Raw genomic sequence first — 17,403 nt, 5'->3', positions numbered from 1 at the left:
AATAACTTCAACTATAGATGCATGTAGATTAGACAGTAATGAATGAGCCAGGCTCAGTGGTGCTTATCTGTAATTCCAGCTAATCAGGAGGCTAAGACAGGGGAAATTGCAAGTTCAAGGCCAGCCTGGGCAACTTTACAGTGAGACCCTGTCTCAAAGTAAAATGTGAAATGGGCTGGGGATGTAGCTTAGTGGTAAAAAGCCCCTGGGTTCTATCTTTAGTAACAATGAATGAATGAATGAATAAATAAATAAATATAAATAAAACAGTAATGGATGAGAAAACACAAGCCATGCACACAATGCACACTAAAGGTAAGCCAAATAGAAATCAAGTCAAACAGTAGACAAATAATGTAGTTTAATTATAAAAAGTGTTGTGAAATTAACATAAAAATCTTAAATATAAATATACAAGAGCTTAAATACAAACTAAAACTAAAGGCAAAAATAAGAGCACTATTATCATTGGAGATTTTAATATCTCACTCTCAGGAATTGGTAGAATAATTAAAACAGTAAATGAGTAAAACTATACTTTTAAAAATGTCTACAATCAAAACTATTATGCTCTTAGACCACAAATAATTTAATTAAAAATTAATCTCAGACATCTATAAAATAGTTAAGATTCACAAAATTAGCAGCATACTTATAAATTATGTGTTATAGAAATATAATGAAAATTAGAAATCATGACTTACCCAACTATTGCAGGCATTGCAACTACCCAACTATTATAAAGTAGCAGAACAAAGTTAAAGCAATTGAAATAATTATAGTGAATAGGAAGGACAGTATTTTTATGTGACCTCTTGACTCTTAACATGACCAGATAACATTACCTCTGGCTTTATCTATCAGAGTGTTTTCAGAGAGATAAGTATTTGAATTGGTGTTTCCTGAGGATGGGAATCATCCAGTCTTGATGCAAGAAGGAAGAATTCTCACCCAATCTACCCTTCCTCTCTTTCTCTTTCTCTCCCATGCCAACCACCCCTGCTATCTCTATCTCTATCTCTATCTCTATCTCTATCTCTCTCTATCTCTATCTCTATCTCTATTTCTATCTCTATCTCATCTCTATCTCCTGCTTCACTGCTTAAGCAGAGACATCTCATTTAATCTTCTCCTGCCCATACATGGAGCTCCCCTGATTCTGAGGACTTCCGACCTGAACTGAATTATACAACCTGTTTACTTGGGTCTTTAACTTATGATGTAATAGTGTGGGACTTCTTGGTTTTCATACTCATTAAAGAGAATTCCTCATGATATCTATATCTGTATCTATATCTATATCTATAACTATATCTATATCTATCTTATTGGTTCTGTTTCTCAGTAGGACTTTGAAAAATACAAAGTCTCTTTAGGAGAAACATTCTAAGTTTGGACCTTAAGAAGTTTTAGAGAATTATAAGCATAATAAACCCAAATTAAGTAGGAGGAAACAAATTATAACACAGCAAAAATCAATGAAACATGCCTTTCATCCCACTTAGGATGTAGAAAGTCACAAGAGAACTTGTCTCCAAATCTGACATTGAGAATTAACTGGGGAGCATTTAAAAATTTGAAGTTTTTAAAAACTCCATTAGAGTGCTGAGATAGCAAAAAAAAAAAAGTCTAATGAAACCTTAAAAAAAAAATAATGAGCATTTCCTAAATGAGAAGCTGCTGACAATTACTGCTTTGATCATTGCAAAAATGACAGGAAGATCAAGAAATTGCTGTAAACAGAGGAAAGAAAAAAAACTCTCAGTATAATGTGATATGATGCAAAGTGAATCTACTGACAATCCAACTCCTACAGAAGGTTTCACTGGGTGCCTATAACAGAGACTAGGTCAGGGTAGGAGCACTGACAGATTGACACTGAAGTGCAGGCTTGAAGGGCATGGAGCTATCAAAGGTAGGAAAAACAGAAGGACTAGGAGTAACTGAAAACTCACCAGCACTCTGGGGTGGGGGGTGGTTTCCTATGTAACTTGTTCATCTTCTGTCTCCAGCAGAGAGGAAGAAAAGCTGATTAAAACCTTCCTGAGGCACAGGCCCTGGGGCTTTCCTGAATTCTGAGTATGAAGAGGGAGAACTCTGTGGTCTCACTTACATGAGGAATCCTCAGAAGTCAAACCCATGGCAGTAAAGCATAGAATGGTGGTTGCCAGGGATTGGATATAGGTGGTTCAGGAAATGATAAATATTGGTAAAAAAGTATAACTTTCAGTTATAAAATAAATATGTTTGGGGGGTCTAATATAACAGCCTGGATTATAGTTGATGATATTGTATTAATTGAAACTTGCTAAGAGTATATTTCAAGAATCCTTATACCCTGCCCCCCCATACACACCTGAGTGAATGGATATGCTAATTAGCTTGATTGTAATAATAATTTTATAATGTATATGCATATAAAACTATCATTTTGTATACCTTGAATATATGCAATTTTCATTTGTCAATTATATCTCCTATTAATCTGAGGGTAAAAAAAAGGGTGAGCCAAAAGGTAATTGAAAGACATCTGGGCCTTACTCTGGGAAAAAGTCTACAGCCAGAAGAGGTGCAGGACTGAAGAATTGTTGAAAGCGAACTCCTGATGGGCCTACTGAGGGTGAGGGTGAGGACAAGAAGGGAAATCAACCTTCTCGGCCCACAGATCCTTGCAAAGGGAAGGTAACAACTCCCATGAAATTAAAAGCCTGAGGTGGTGAACTTAATCTGATCAAAGAAATAACAAATCCCAGAACCAGTTCAACCACTGACTACACTAACTTGACCTTCAAAAAGCAGCATGATAGAAGAAGCACAACTTTTTCTGAGCATAAATATTATTTACTTTTTCTCTACTCTTCTTTCACACACACCTGACAGTCAAACAAAAATAATGGAAACAAAAATGCAGAAAATACATCATCATAGAGAGAGGATGTTGTCAAAATTTTTTATGCATTTGTTTGGATGACCATACTTTTTGTCCTTATTCTATTAATATGTTACATTGCATTGACTGATTTTTAAATGTTAAACCAATCTGACATTCCTGGAGTAAATCACTCTTGATCATCATCTATAATCTCTTTTATATATTACTGGTTTGGGTGTGCTAATATTTCAGAGGATTCTTAGTGTATTCATTAGTAGTAATGTTCTGTAAACTTTTCCTTGTACGGCATTGTTTAGGTTTAGTATTTAGGTAATTACACAGATCTCATAAGGACTTGAGAAGTATTCTCTCCTATCTTCTGGAAGAGCTTATGTATATAATTACTTCTCTAAGTGTTTGAAAAAATTTACATAATTTATTCCACAGGAATTTTATTGATGAATAAAGTCTGAGATTTTATCTTGGAAAGATTTTAAATTTCTAATTTAGTTTCTTTACTTGCTATAGGTATATACAGATTTTCTATTTCTTCTTGAGTAAAATTTGGTAATCAAACCTTTCTAATAATTCTATTCATGTTGTCTAATTTGTTGACAAGAGGTTCATATTATTTTTTGGAATTTTTTTCATTTTTGTAAGGTTATTCCTCTTTCATTGCAATCATATATTGCATCTTCATTTTTGGTATTTCTAGTACATTTAAAATTTGGGGATTTTTTTTCTTTGATACCAGAGATTGAATCCAGGGATGCTAATCTCAAGCTATGTTCCTAGTTTTTTTTTTTTTTTGACTTTCAGACAGAGTCTTGCTAAGTTGCTTAGGACCTTGCTAAGTTGCTGAATATTAGATTCAAACTTGTGATCCTCCTGCTTATCCTACTGAAGTTGCTTGCTGGAATTATAGACATGTGCCACCACACTCTGCAGATTTTTTCTATAACACAATTTCCATTGGTTACCTTTTCATCATTTTTAAAATTTTTATTTATTATTAAATGAGTCACAGTCATACTTTAATTTTTTATACATGGTTTCCTTTAGGTCTTTGGATATTTTTAACATGCTTCAAGATTTTTGTGGAATCCAACATCTGGTCCTACAATGTTCCCTGTTTTTTCATGTATATATGTCATGTCACATGTTCCTTTTTTTTCTTGCATGCTACATAATATTTTGTTGGAAACATTTTATATAGTGTATTTTAGCAATTCTGGATTCTGCCACCCATCCCTGATGAATATGTAAGTAGTTGTTTGCTTGTTTATGTGTATATATATATATATATATATATATATATATATATATATATACACACACACATACATATGTACATATATATGTGTATATGCATATACATATATATATACTCATAAATATATATAAATATATATACACACTCATCCACACTCATCCACACTTCTATAGTGTCTACCTCTAGTATAGTAGTTAGTGATGTATCTTTTTAGTTTCTCTATTCTTCTGCTTATTTTTATCATTATGGTATATATCCTAATATCCAGTTGGGTTAATGTAAATTGTTAAACAATCAATGATTGGGCAGGGACTGTGCTTGAACACCTTAATTCATTCTTTGCCAGTGCATTAATATATGAATTGGGCTACACTTTGAAACTTCAGGCAGTTTGTGTATCTATCCTAATTTTTACCTTTTGCTGGATCTTGTCATATCTTCTGTGCAACAGCACATACCTCATGGGGCATGTGGATATCTAGGGCCCACACCAGTCCCTCCTGCTTGTGTGCATCATTGTACATATGTAAGAATTGCCTTTGAGACCACCTGGCGTATCTGGGATATGTGGTAACTTACCAATCCCATTATGGCTTTCTCATTTCTTACATCTCTTTGATAAACTCCTAGAATGTTTGCTTGATCTAATCAATATCAAAACTTCAGTCCACTGCAAGATTGCCCTACCCTGATTAGTTGCCATCAAGATAAATATAATTTTCAACAGAGATCTGATCACAGAGTTTTTCACATCCTGTTCCTAATCAAGGTAGTTCTTTCCATCACTGAAGATGCTAGTTTTCATGGCTTGTCCTGCCCCAATAGAACTACCTCCCCTGGAGATTGGAAATGTAAGGTGGACTCAGTCTAGGCTAAAAACACATAGATTCCCACTGTTTTTGTATAAGTCTCACTATATTTCCTTGAACAAATGCTTTTCAATATGTTGAACAGATGTTTTTAAAATTCAATAGAACTAAAAAAAATTTTGAGAAATTTGTCTAATTTACTATTGTTATTGGGTTTGAGGTTTGCACATCTCCTCCATTCTGCAAGTGACATCTCTCATTGGCATGGGGTACTGCAAATTGTCACCACAGCAAAGGTACCATTTCATAGTAAAGTTAGTACAGTGGTTCACTACAGAATAGTAAGCACTGGTCTCATCACCCAGTGCACAACCTAGGATATGCTTGCTTTAAAGAGCAATAGACTATCTTCATTTAAAAAAAAAATGAACACTAATGTCTTGCAAGAAAGGGACACTCATCTCAGTATGGATATACTCCTTAAGACAATAGCTATTGTGTGGCACTGTATCTTCAACAGTTAAAACATGTGGATCTAGCTGGGCACTCTGTCCCACACCTATAATCCCAGGAGTTTGAGAGGCTGAGGCAGGAGGATCACAAGTTCTATCCCAGTTTCAGCAGTTTAGTGAAGCCCTAAGCAAGTTGGCAAGACCCTGTCTCAATTTTTTCTTTAAATAACAAGGGCTGAGGATGTGACTCACTGGTTAAGTGCCCCTGGGTTCAATCCCTGGTACTCTCTCCAACCACCCCAAAAATTATGGATCTGTGTTACAATGGTGAAAGTAGAAGTGTCCCCCATATATTAGTTTGGTTGAGCTGCACTAACAATTACAACAGACTAGGCATTTTAAATAACAGAAATTCATTGCTTACATTTATGGATATTTGCCAATTCCCTATGGGCTAACTGGAGGAATTCATGACTCTCTTCCCTAAAACTTTAGAGACACTCATTATGAGAGAGATGAACCTTCTAATAGGGAACACAAATAAAAGCCCCATTGAGTTCAAATCTAGGGGAGCTGCAATATCACTTTTCAGTGCATGTGCCTATATAAAGGCTGGTAGGGATAATCAATTTTGTTCCTTTTTCAGAAGTTAGGACTACTGCTTTGTAATTGGGGGAGGAAGAAATATATTTGATATTCAGATGATCCACATCCATTGTGATGGTACTCACATGGACAGTTTTAAGTGTAAATGAGCAGGTATGGCATTCATATATGAGGATAGCATAACCTCAGTATGGATATCAGGTCTCTCCAAAGTTGGAGTCTGAGACATGTTACTTGAAAGCCTCAAGTCCAAAAATGTGTTTTCCAAGAGTTAGGGGGATCTAAAAGTGATAGTAAAAGAGGGAAATTATAATTGTGTTAATTACAACTTTGGTACTAATTGCAGCATTGGTCTAGGTGGTAGTTTTCCCAGTAATTATTCTGAGTTGTCTCAAGGATTTTGAACCACAAAATTCAAAAACAGCTATGTCTGAATAGTGCCCCACAATGATTTCCCTTTCTTTAAGTCACAGCAGGGGAAAAAAGCTGACTAAAACACTGGGGATTGAACCCAGGGCCTCGTTAATGCTAGGCAAGCCCTCTACCACCTCAGTCCCAGAAATGTAGTATTTAATGATTAAAGAAATTAAGTTGTTTATAGGATCAGGTGAAATTCAACCACAGGCTGGAGGTGATTGTACTCTGATTTAACATTTAACTGAAACTTGAGAAGACAAAAAGTTGGGGGAGTAATTTGCTATCTTCATGATAAAAGATGGGACAAGACAATGTGTTTGAAAAGATATCAGGAACTAAGAGAAAAACTAAGGCAAATGGAGTATGTTTAAGTTTAGATCAAATAATAGGTAGATAAAACATAGCACATAAATGTTGGTGAGTGACAGTAATAATGAGTGCTTATGTGAACAAAGATACAATGAATTTGTAGTAACACTAATCTTTTGATTAGTGCATTTTTTTTCTTGGAGAATCCAAGCAACACAGTGCAGGAATCAGTGAGAACATGTTATAAGATTGATTTAGTATTGCTGATTTGGGGTAGATTTTTCTGCCCAAATAATTATAGCAAATATACTAAAGGAGTGATGAACTGTGTAGAAGAAAGACTTACAATGGAGATGGAATTTTGATTAAACAAAATAGTAGAAAGAAAATGAGTAAGAAAGAAAAGATATAATTAGAAATTTGTTCATTAGAATTTGAGATTTCAAAAGTACTGGATATGAAAAACGTCAAAGATGTATGTGTGCATTAAAATCATTATTTCACTTGTAAATAGCATAAATTATAATGGAGCTGAGAATACAAACATGTCATAGCCAAGATGTTAATCAGTTATCCGAAATATTTGCATTTAGTTAAGCATGGACAGAAGTTTAAGTGAAGATAAATATAAGTCATGGGTTCAAACTTAGTTTTCTGGAAAAGTGTATTTCAGTGTTTACCAAGTTCTATACTAATGGTGTGATGGATTTTCTGTGCTTCAAAAGAGGAGAAATGCTTTGAACAAAGTCACAAGAATCTGTATATGAGAATAGAAGGAAGACCTAGGAAGCTTTTGAGTCATTTATTTCCTTCTATATTGAGTGGTAACCATATTATTTTATTATTCGAACAAGAACATTTACAAACCCATTGATGCATAATATTTATACATAATAGTGGGATTCATTGCGGCACATTCATGTATTCATACAACATGATTTGATCAATTTCACATCCCAGTTCCTCCCATTGTATGCCCTTCCTCCCATACACTGCTTCAATTCCTTTCACCCTATAGTTCTCCCTTCTATTTTCATGAGATCTCTTTTTTACCTTTTTCTCTCTAGCTTCTACATATGATCCTTGACTTTCTGAGTCTAGTATATTTTGCTTAACACAATGCACTCCAATTCCATAAACTTTCCTGAAAATAACATAATTTGATCTTCTTTATGGCTGAATAAAACTCCATTATGTATATATACCACATTTTGTTTATTCATTTATCTGTTTGAAGGATACCTTGACTGCTTCCATAACTTGGCTATTGTGAGTTATACCGCTTTAAATATGGGTATGCCTGTATTGCTATAGTATGCTGACTTTAGTCAGACAAGTATTTTTTTTAAAGATAATTCCGCTTCTGCATTTTGTTACCCAAAGGTAAAATAATTGTGGGGAAAACTTTTTATTTATTTGACTGAAGGGTCACAAACTTCCTTCTTCCGAGAATGCATGTATAGAAATGTGTGGGTGTGTGAACATGTAAGTATGTAAGTATAGTGACAAGAAGGTAACTCATTTTAAAGAGTTGAGAAAATGTTTGTAAATGATGAGATTACTTGTTTTAAAAATATTATCAGATCTTCTACCATGCATGAAGCAAAAAATGTCAACCAGAACTTAGTTTTTCTTATTTTTACTTTACTTCTACTATATTATTCTGCCTCTTCTCATTGTTATCTGACTAGACTAATTCTTGGGGACCTTTTAAGTCAAGCTATAATCTCATTTATCTTGCTGGTTTCAGTATATTTTGGCTAAATGAAAGTGGTTTACAAAATGAAAAAAAATATTATTAAATGATTGATCTAATTATAAGATTGTCCTTTTGTTTTATAAGATTGCCCGTGTGTGTGTGTGTGTGTGTGTGTGTGTGTGTGTATGTGAGAGAGAGAGAGAGAGAGAGAGAGAGAGAGAGAGAGAGAGAATAGGCATAAGTGGTATAATTATCACATGAAATCGTCTCTGATCAGACCTAATGTGATCACACTTGAAGTGACCAGAACATTTAAGGTTCCTACCCATTATCATATATATTCTTTCATTTGGAGTACAGTATGTTCCTACAAATATTTTAAATATATTTACCATTCATATGTCAACTTGAACTAGAATTTACATTAAGATTCATGATCAACTAGTAACTTTTAAGGAGGCACCATAGAGTTGAAGACTTTACCAAATACTCCTAGGTTCTTTCATTTCTTCCTTGTAGAATGAGAATATTTTCTATTTATATTCAGCTATGCACAAGAAGGTGAATGAACTCCTTGGAAAAAAATTATTATGAAGCTCCTTGATGAAAGAATCTTCAAATTAATGATCAGTCATTGCATTCATGATGCTAGAGTTTGAATATGTCTCCTCCAAAATTCAGTTGTTGAAACTTAATGGTTAGTGTGATGGTGTTAATAAGTGCAGTGTTCAAGAGGTAATTGGACCATGAGGTCTCCTCCTTCATGCATGGGATTACAGTCCCTACTAAAAGCTTTAAGCATCACTTAGCTTGCCCTTCTGCTTTTTGCCATGTGAAGACACAGATTTCTTTCCTTCTGGAAGAATCATCTAGAGCCTTTACCAGACAACCAAACCTGTCTGTGCCTGGATTTTGGATTTCCCAGTCTCAAGAATTATGAGAAAATAGTTTTTGTTCTATGTAAATTACCCATAGTATGGTATTTTGTTATAATTAAACAAATATAGGAAGAGTCGATTTAGTTGAATCAGAAGATGATTTTGCAATGGAGAAAAGATTATTTGTTGGTAATGGAAAAAGGGAGAAATATAATTGAAGAAACATGATTTAACACAGTAGAAAAACAAATCTGATATTTCATAGTTTTTCTTTGTCAGAGTTCCATGTAATAATCTTTTCCCAAAGTATGTTAGTTTCTTTTTTTAGTTGCTTATGAGGTATGTTTTAAACAGAGGTGTTTTTGAGGTTGGAATTTATTATATATGGTTGATTTTTTTATATCCATATGGCTATTTATGGTTTGGAGTAGAGAAAATAGAGTGTCCTGTGTGTGTTTTTATGTTTCTCTTTTTAATATTGTTGTACCTGTTATAATAATGCATGTAGTTACATATAAATGGAGGTATAAAATTATAAAAAATTCTATTGTAGAAAAAGAGACACTGTGTGTGCATGTACTCGTGCACAAATGAATATCTATAGCTACCTATAATTAAATATATACATATATGTAGATTGTGTGTGTGTGTATGCATGTTAAGATAACACTGAGTCTCAATTAAAGGGGAATTTGTAAGCAGGTTTATAGAAAAAGTAATTGAGTACCAGTTAGAATTTGTTTCTTTATTTAAATCACAATCAAGATTTTTGGAAAATATCATCTGTCACTGTACATTAATACTATAGTACTATTGTAAAATGTAGAAAGTTATTTTATTAATTGAATGACCCTAAGCAAACTAAATAATTAATAAACAATCATTAAAGATATACTTAACTTTTGAAATATATTAAGTATATAGACTTCCTGTGCCTAAACAATGTATTCAGGTACAACTTTTATATCTGCCTTTCAATATGTAATTTTAATAAATCTTCCCTCAATTTTTCAATATCTACCTTTCCGGTGCATCTCATTTAAGCAATCTGAGAGCCCGGATTAATGGTAACTTCGCCTAATATCAAATTTAGTGTTGATCAGAAAGTACTGGAAACACCATTTGGTGACAGATTTCTGGTATTAAGGCAAAATTCTTATTATTTCTTGCTAGTTCTTATAACTGCATATCTTCTATCATCCATGTAGAGACAGAAGCAAAACTCTACAATAACTGCATGAAAGTGGCAAAGAATGAATAATAGGTCTTTATTGGGTGGCATAAAAAGATGAGGGTGACAGAATGCAGAATAACAAAATGTAGAGTGGCTGGAGTCCATAAACAATCAGGAAATTAGTAGATGAGGCCAATGTTGACACTTCAGTTCTTAATTATCCTAATTAGAGACCATCAGAACAGCAAAATAATGTTTATTGAGGCTGGCAAAGTGAAACATTTTCATTGTGCTTATTGCTTACTTTGGCAGCCATGTTACATTGTTGACTCTCATGCTGTGTAGTTAACAAAATCTCACAAGCCATTTTATATGAACTGTGGTTAAGCTAGACCCCACTCTTACTGCCCTTGTAAAATTGCTATTTTGAACCCAAATACACTGATTTACATTCTCCAACTACTCTTATCCTAATAATTTTGGCTTAGTTTTTGTAGCGCATGACCAAGAAGAAATGATGGATATCCACAGTCAACATAATTATAAGGCATATTTGTTCATTAACTAACAGCATAGGATACAGCTTTTGTCTTCACAGGATAGAGAGACAGGGTAATATTTAGGTATGTTATCATAAAATCATATGCTACACAGGTTATAAAAATTACGTACAGAATCATATGGAAGAAAGTCATATGTAACTTTTTCCTGAATTTATATTTTAATTTACAAATAAAAATAATATATATTTATACATTACATCATGATGCTTTGAAATACATCGTACATTGTGAAATGGTTAAATCACACTAAAAATCATGTGCTTTACATCACATTATTTTTTGTGGCAAACATAATCTGCTGTTTTAGTAATTTCAAGTATACAATGCATTATTTTTAGCTGTAATCTCCATGCTCTGCAATAGGTATTTTGTACTTACTCTTCTATCTAACTGAAAATTTTTCCACTTTGAACAACAGTCAATTTCACCCCATCATACACTCAATATTTGTCTTTCTGGGTCTAGCTAATTTCACATAATCTAATGTGAAAGCAATAATCTGAACTGAGTTTTATAGGATTAAAAAATGTACAATATTAGGACAGAAGAAGGAAGGGAAAATCATTTGAAGCTAGAGATTGAGGAAATAGTTGGTATTCGAGAACCAAAAAAAAAAAAAAAACTGTGGAAAGTATTTGTTGTTTTGGTCACTTTCCTTTTTTAAATATTTATTTTTTTAGTTTTTTAGGTGGACACAATTTCTTTATTTCATTTTTATGTGGTACTGAGAATCGAACCCAGTGCCTCACACATGCTAGGCAAGCGTGCTACCACTTGAGCCACATCCCCAGCCCTATTATCCTTTTTTTAAAGAGTAATTCAGCTAAATGATTTGACAAAGATCATATACTAAAATTATGGATTATTCAATTTCTTCTATAATCAGTATTTTTTATAAAAACTAACACACACATTGCTACAACATTACAAGTGCATATTTAAAATTGAAAGTTACTCTTCCGTCCCATGAAATATTTGATTTGTTAATCTTTGAAGAAATGGCAAGTGGGTGGTCTATTTGGGATGGAAGATATATTTTATGATGGAAAGGCTCTGAAAATTCCACTAAAACTACCTAAAAATTTCTCTGCTTTAGTTTCAGAAATATACATAGCTATGCCTATTTATGTGTGTATTTTCTTCCATAATCTTGCCTGACATTTGTTCTGCCCATTTATACTAAAAAAGTATTCTTACATGGGGAAGATTTCTTTTTTGCTGCATTGATGTGAACTCTCTAGGTATGTGAGGTATCTGTCTTTCCCCTTCAAAGTTGATCAGGGAATCAATTTCCTTTAAATACGACTGGGCATTCGGTTTTTAGAAAGCAGAAAAATGCAGAAGGAAAAGTGTGTGGAGAACAAGACACACCCAAATGTCATGAGACACAGACCTAGTGCATATCACATCTGTTTCTACATCCCAGTTTAGAACTCAGTCAGGTGGCCTCCGCTAACCAGAGAGCAACGAGAGCAAGTGTCTTATAGCTGCACACTCATGGGTCCAGACACAAATCTATTACAGTTCAATGAAGAAACTATCAGGCTCCGGCACAAATAGGGAGCTCCCTTACTTATACAGGTTTGGTTTGATTTGGCTTGGTTTCAACCTGGCAAATAGGTTAGAAGCTTGGTATTTTTTAATTTTAGAATACTTGTAGATAAAACACAACTGTTTCACAACCATTTCTGTGTCAATGTTTTCCAAAGTGTGGTTTCTAGATCACCAGCCTTACTATTACTTGGAAATGTTAGAAATTCAAATCGAGGGACCCATCCCAGATCCAATTAATCAGAGATTCTGGAGATAGAGCCCAACACTCTACTTTAGCAATCTGTGTATGTGATTTTTTTAATATACTAAAGTTTAAGGAAAAGGTTTCTAACTCTATGTACGCAAAGTATATTTCATACACAGCCACAGGATCTTTCTGGAATTTGTTAGAAATGCAAAATCATGACCCATGATAGATGCACAGAACCAGAATCTATATTTTAAGAAGATCTTTGGTAATTTATATGTACATTACTATTCAAATAACTAGTTAGATTTCCAAGCTTCTGCAGGTGTGATTGAGTGGCAGGACTCACAACTACAGAAAATGGCAACATTTCAGAATCCTCAGCAGAAGCAGTGGCTTTTCATCTTAGTCCTTTCCATTCATTCATTTCTGAGCCATCAACTGTGGCATAGGGAAACCACTTCTGCCTTATTCCTTAGAATATTAATTTTAGAAGACAGAATTTTCTATATCTTATGGCTGAGTCATTCAGACAAGAAGTTATATTTGATGCAGAAAGCAAGGTTGACAGAGAATCTTGCCATGTTAGTTCTGATTGCTGAAATTTTCAATAAAGCCTGCCTGATGCCTGATAAACTTTGATTGTTCCACTTATTTGGTAAGACAAAATAATACGAGTATAGCCAACATGATACCAAAGAATAACAAAATTGGGGGCCTGACCCAAGCAGATTTCAAGACTTATTTAATGGAATGAGAATCAAGACAGCATGATGTTGGTGAAAGGAGAGATCAGTGGAGCAGAATAGAGGACACAGAGAAAGACCCATATATAATCAAATAATTTTTGACAAAGGAGGAAAGGCAATTCCATGATGAACAGCCAATTTTTCAACAAGCGGTGTTTCCACAACCAGGAAAATCATATACAAAAATAAACCTAGATGTAGACCATAAGATTTTCAAAAAAATTACTCAAAATAGGTCACAGATCTAAGTGCCAAATAAAAAAATATTGATCCTCTGGAAGAGTCAGGAACAGTGGTTTAGGCCTGTAATCCCAGCCACTCAGGAAGATCAGGTGAGAGGATTACAAGTTCCAGGCCAGCCTGGACAATTTAGGCACTGTCAAAATAAAATTTTAAAAGGGGCTGTGGATACTCTCAAAGAATTATGTCCTACCTTTAATTAGAGGTAGACTATTCCTAGGTTTGATCCCCAGTATTGGAAAACAAAATTTTTTGAAAGGAAATTTAGGTAAACATGTAAGTAACCATGAGTTTAGTGATAGGTTAGATAATGATTTGGGTTAAATGTGTGCACTCAATTCATTGTTTAAGTCCTAATCCCTAAAGCCTTAGAATGAGAACTTAGTTGGAAATAGGGTCTTTACAGATGTAATTCATTAAGGTAAGATCATACCTTAATAGGTTGGCCACTAATCTGTATAAAGTATGGACTTTAATTTACAATACTTTATCAATATTATTTCATTAATTATGATAGATGCACCATACTAATACAAGAGGAAACTGAGTGTTCAGGGTATATGGATGGTGCTTTCTGTACTATTTTCACATTTTTCCTGCAATTCCCAGTACATATTTTTACAAAGTTGAAGGAGTATGAGTAATGGATAAAAATCATGGTATGTTTTATTATTATAAGTATGGATTTTTAATTATTATTTGAATTTTAATGGCTTGAGCTTCTTGAATTTTGATTTTTATCAACCAATATTTGCTTAGAATATTTTTTTAAAAATCTGAAATTTAGGGCTTTGACTAAGGTTGCATAATCATAATTGTTTACCAGAGTGATGTACTGAGTAATCATCTATTGTTGAGATATCAAATTGTGCCTTTTACCTGTTCTATAACTAGTCAAGTGCAATAACTTTTTTAACTGATAAATTTTATTTTCAGAGCTATTTTAGGTTTACTACAATTACTTTTAAGTGTAATTTTGCAAGTGAAAAGAGCCAATAACAGTTGCTTGCTTGGTTGATTACATGATAAATATTGTTCCCTACTATGTAACACTTACCAATAAATGCCAATAATAATTGCAACAAAATCTTTTGCTTTTAAAGCTGTGTAAAAGGCAGAAATAATCATGTAATCATCTTGTAATTATATGGTACTTACTATGCAATTACATAGTAAATACATTGTAAATTCAAAATAATTACATGGTTATTTGCATTATGCATAGTATCTAATCCAATTTTGACACATAAAATAATGGTAGCATCCAAAGGGTTGCCCAAATTTCTCCCACCTACACTACAGGATCAGTAATAATGGAAGTAATTTAAGGAAGTCATTGAACAAATGCTTGATAGTACATGATTGGAAACTACCCATTCATATTTATGACAGGTAGAATTATAAATTAGTGCAGAATGGGTTTAGCAGTTAGACTATAAATTATCAATTAAAATTTATGCTAACCATGATTTTGGTGTTGGTGACATTAAATGATATTTTATCAAGAACAACTGAATGAATATTTAGACAAAAATGTTCCTAAAGTGGCATTATATGTATTTTTATGACTGTTGAGAAACTGTTTTTTCATATATTTAATTGTAAATATATTAATTTTAACAGAATAATGTGAATATATTTAGTAATATTTATAAAACTCTAAAATATATTTGAGTTCTTTGAGTATTTTTGTGTCAAAACAAATATTTTTGGTTTTTTTGAAAATTAAAACAAAATATTTATCATTAAACTTAAATTCTATAAGAAACTGACTGTAGGATGTCAGAGCGAGGAACACAGAAGATTCTCACTAAAAATATGAATATTTTCTGGCAGTAACCCAGAGATATTGACAACAGAGAAGATTCAAGGGACAGATCTTTCTGCTCAACATTGGTTATGGGAGCAAAAAGAAAGGTTGAAAAAATTAAGCAAGAATTTAATACCTAGTAAGCCCACCTTTCAAAATCAAGGTAGAATATAAGATAATAACAATCTAATTTTGTTATTAAAAACATGCTTTACATAAAATATTTAAAAAGTCCTTTAGGCTGAAAGCAAATGATTACAAATAGTAATGCAATTCCAAACACTCAGAGAAATGAGTCTTGGCAAAGATAATCTTGTAGGTAATCTTTCAAAAATGGGCTCACATATTAATTCCCTCTTTTTGTTAATAAATTAAAATTAATCATAGAAAACTATGTAAGTATATAGATAGCCAGGCAAACAAATGGACTGGTTCAAATTGTATTCAGTACCAGAAGATATATTGAAGTCTTCTCTAGTACTTGTGTTGGTGACCTGATTTAGAAATACAGCCTATAATAGTCAGTTTTTATTGCTATAATTAAATACCTATGACAGGTCGCTTACAAAGAAAAGATGTCTATTGAACTCATAGTTCTGAAGGTTCAAGAGCATGGTGTCTGCATTGACTCAGCTCTGATGAGGGCCTTCTCAACTGAGTCACACCATGGCAATGGCAATGATGGGAGCACATATAGGAGGAGCAAGTAATAACATCACAATACAAGAAGCAAAAGGGAAACTCAAGGTTCAGGTTCAGGAATTTATAACAACTAATTATCCGGACACCTCAAACCGCCAATCCAGTATTCCCCTTCCAGAAGAAAGTCTTCAATTACCTAAGGCCCCCCTCTTAAAGGTTCCACAGTATTTCCCAATACCATCATCCTGGGGAATAAGATCCTACAATGGATCTTTGAAGGACAAACCATATCCAAACAAGAGCAGTCTTTGAAAAAGTAATCAAGTAAAAAAAGGAAGTCATTAAAGTGGGTCTCAATCTATTATAACTGGCCTTCTACTAGGATAAGGAGACATAGAAAAGCTAGCCATATAAAGATGCACAGAGCATAGGGAAATGCCAAGTAATGACAGAGGCAGATTGGAGTGATACAACCATAAGTCAAGTAATACTAAGGATTAGAATTACTCTGAAAAGGTAGGAATAGCCAAGGAAAGATCCCATTAATTGTCTAAGAGGTAGCATGACCCTGTTGACACCTTGATTTCAAACTTTTATACTCTAGAATTGAGTGAAAATAAATTTCTGTTTTATAAAGCCACACAGTTTATGGTACTTTGTAATGGCAGCCATAGGATACTGTTTGCATAGGTATAGTTTTATGTATTACATTGTCTTTCAAAATTTTGTACATAATTACCTTTATCAAAAGTCTTTCCTGTAGATTCTAGACATAGATACAGATATTCAGTTATATAAGTTTCTATTTCATAAACATTATATTAATTTGTTAGGTTACCATGACGCATACCACAGACTGGGTGTTTTCAACTACACAGATTTATTTCTTCTCATCTCTGGAGCCTAGAAATCCAAGATCAAGGTGTTGGCAGCATTGATTTCTTCTGAGGCCTTTTTTGGGGCTTGTAAATGACTTTCCTTTCCCTCTGTCTTAACTAGGTTTTCCCTTTGTGAATATGTTTATCTGTTCCCAAATTTTCACTTCCTATAAGAACATTAGTCTTAGTGGATGACAGTCTACCCTAAAGATCTCATTTTAACCTAATTATCTCTTTACAGACATTACTATCAGATACAGTCACATTTGGAGGTACAGGATGATGCCAGTT

This window comes from Marmota monax, unplaced genomic scaffold (genome assembly GCF_021218885.2).
Source record: "Marmota monax isolate L192 unplaced genomic scaffold, Marmota_monax_Labrador192_F-V1.1 WCK01_AAM20220418_F8-fsc00049, whole genome shotgun sequence".
NCBI lineage: Eukaryota > Metazoa > Chordata > Mammalia > Rodentia > Sciuridae > Marmota > Marmota monax.
The sequence above is the reverse complement of the archived record's forward strand: the minus strand, read 5'-3'. Positions refer to the sequence as shown.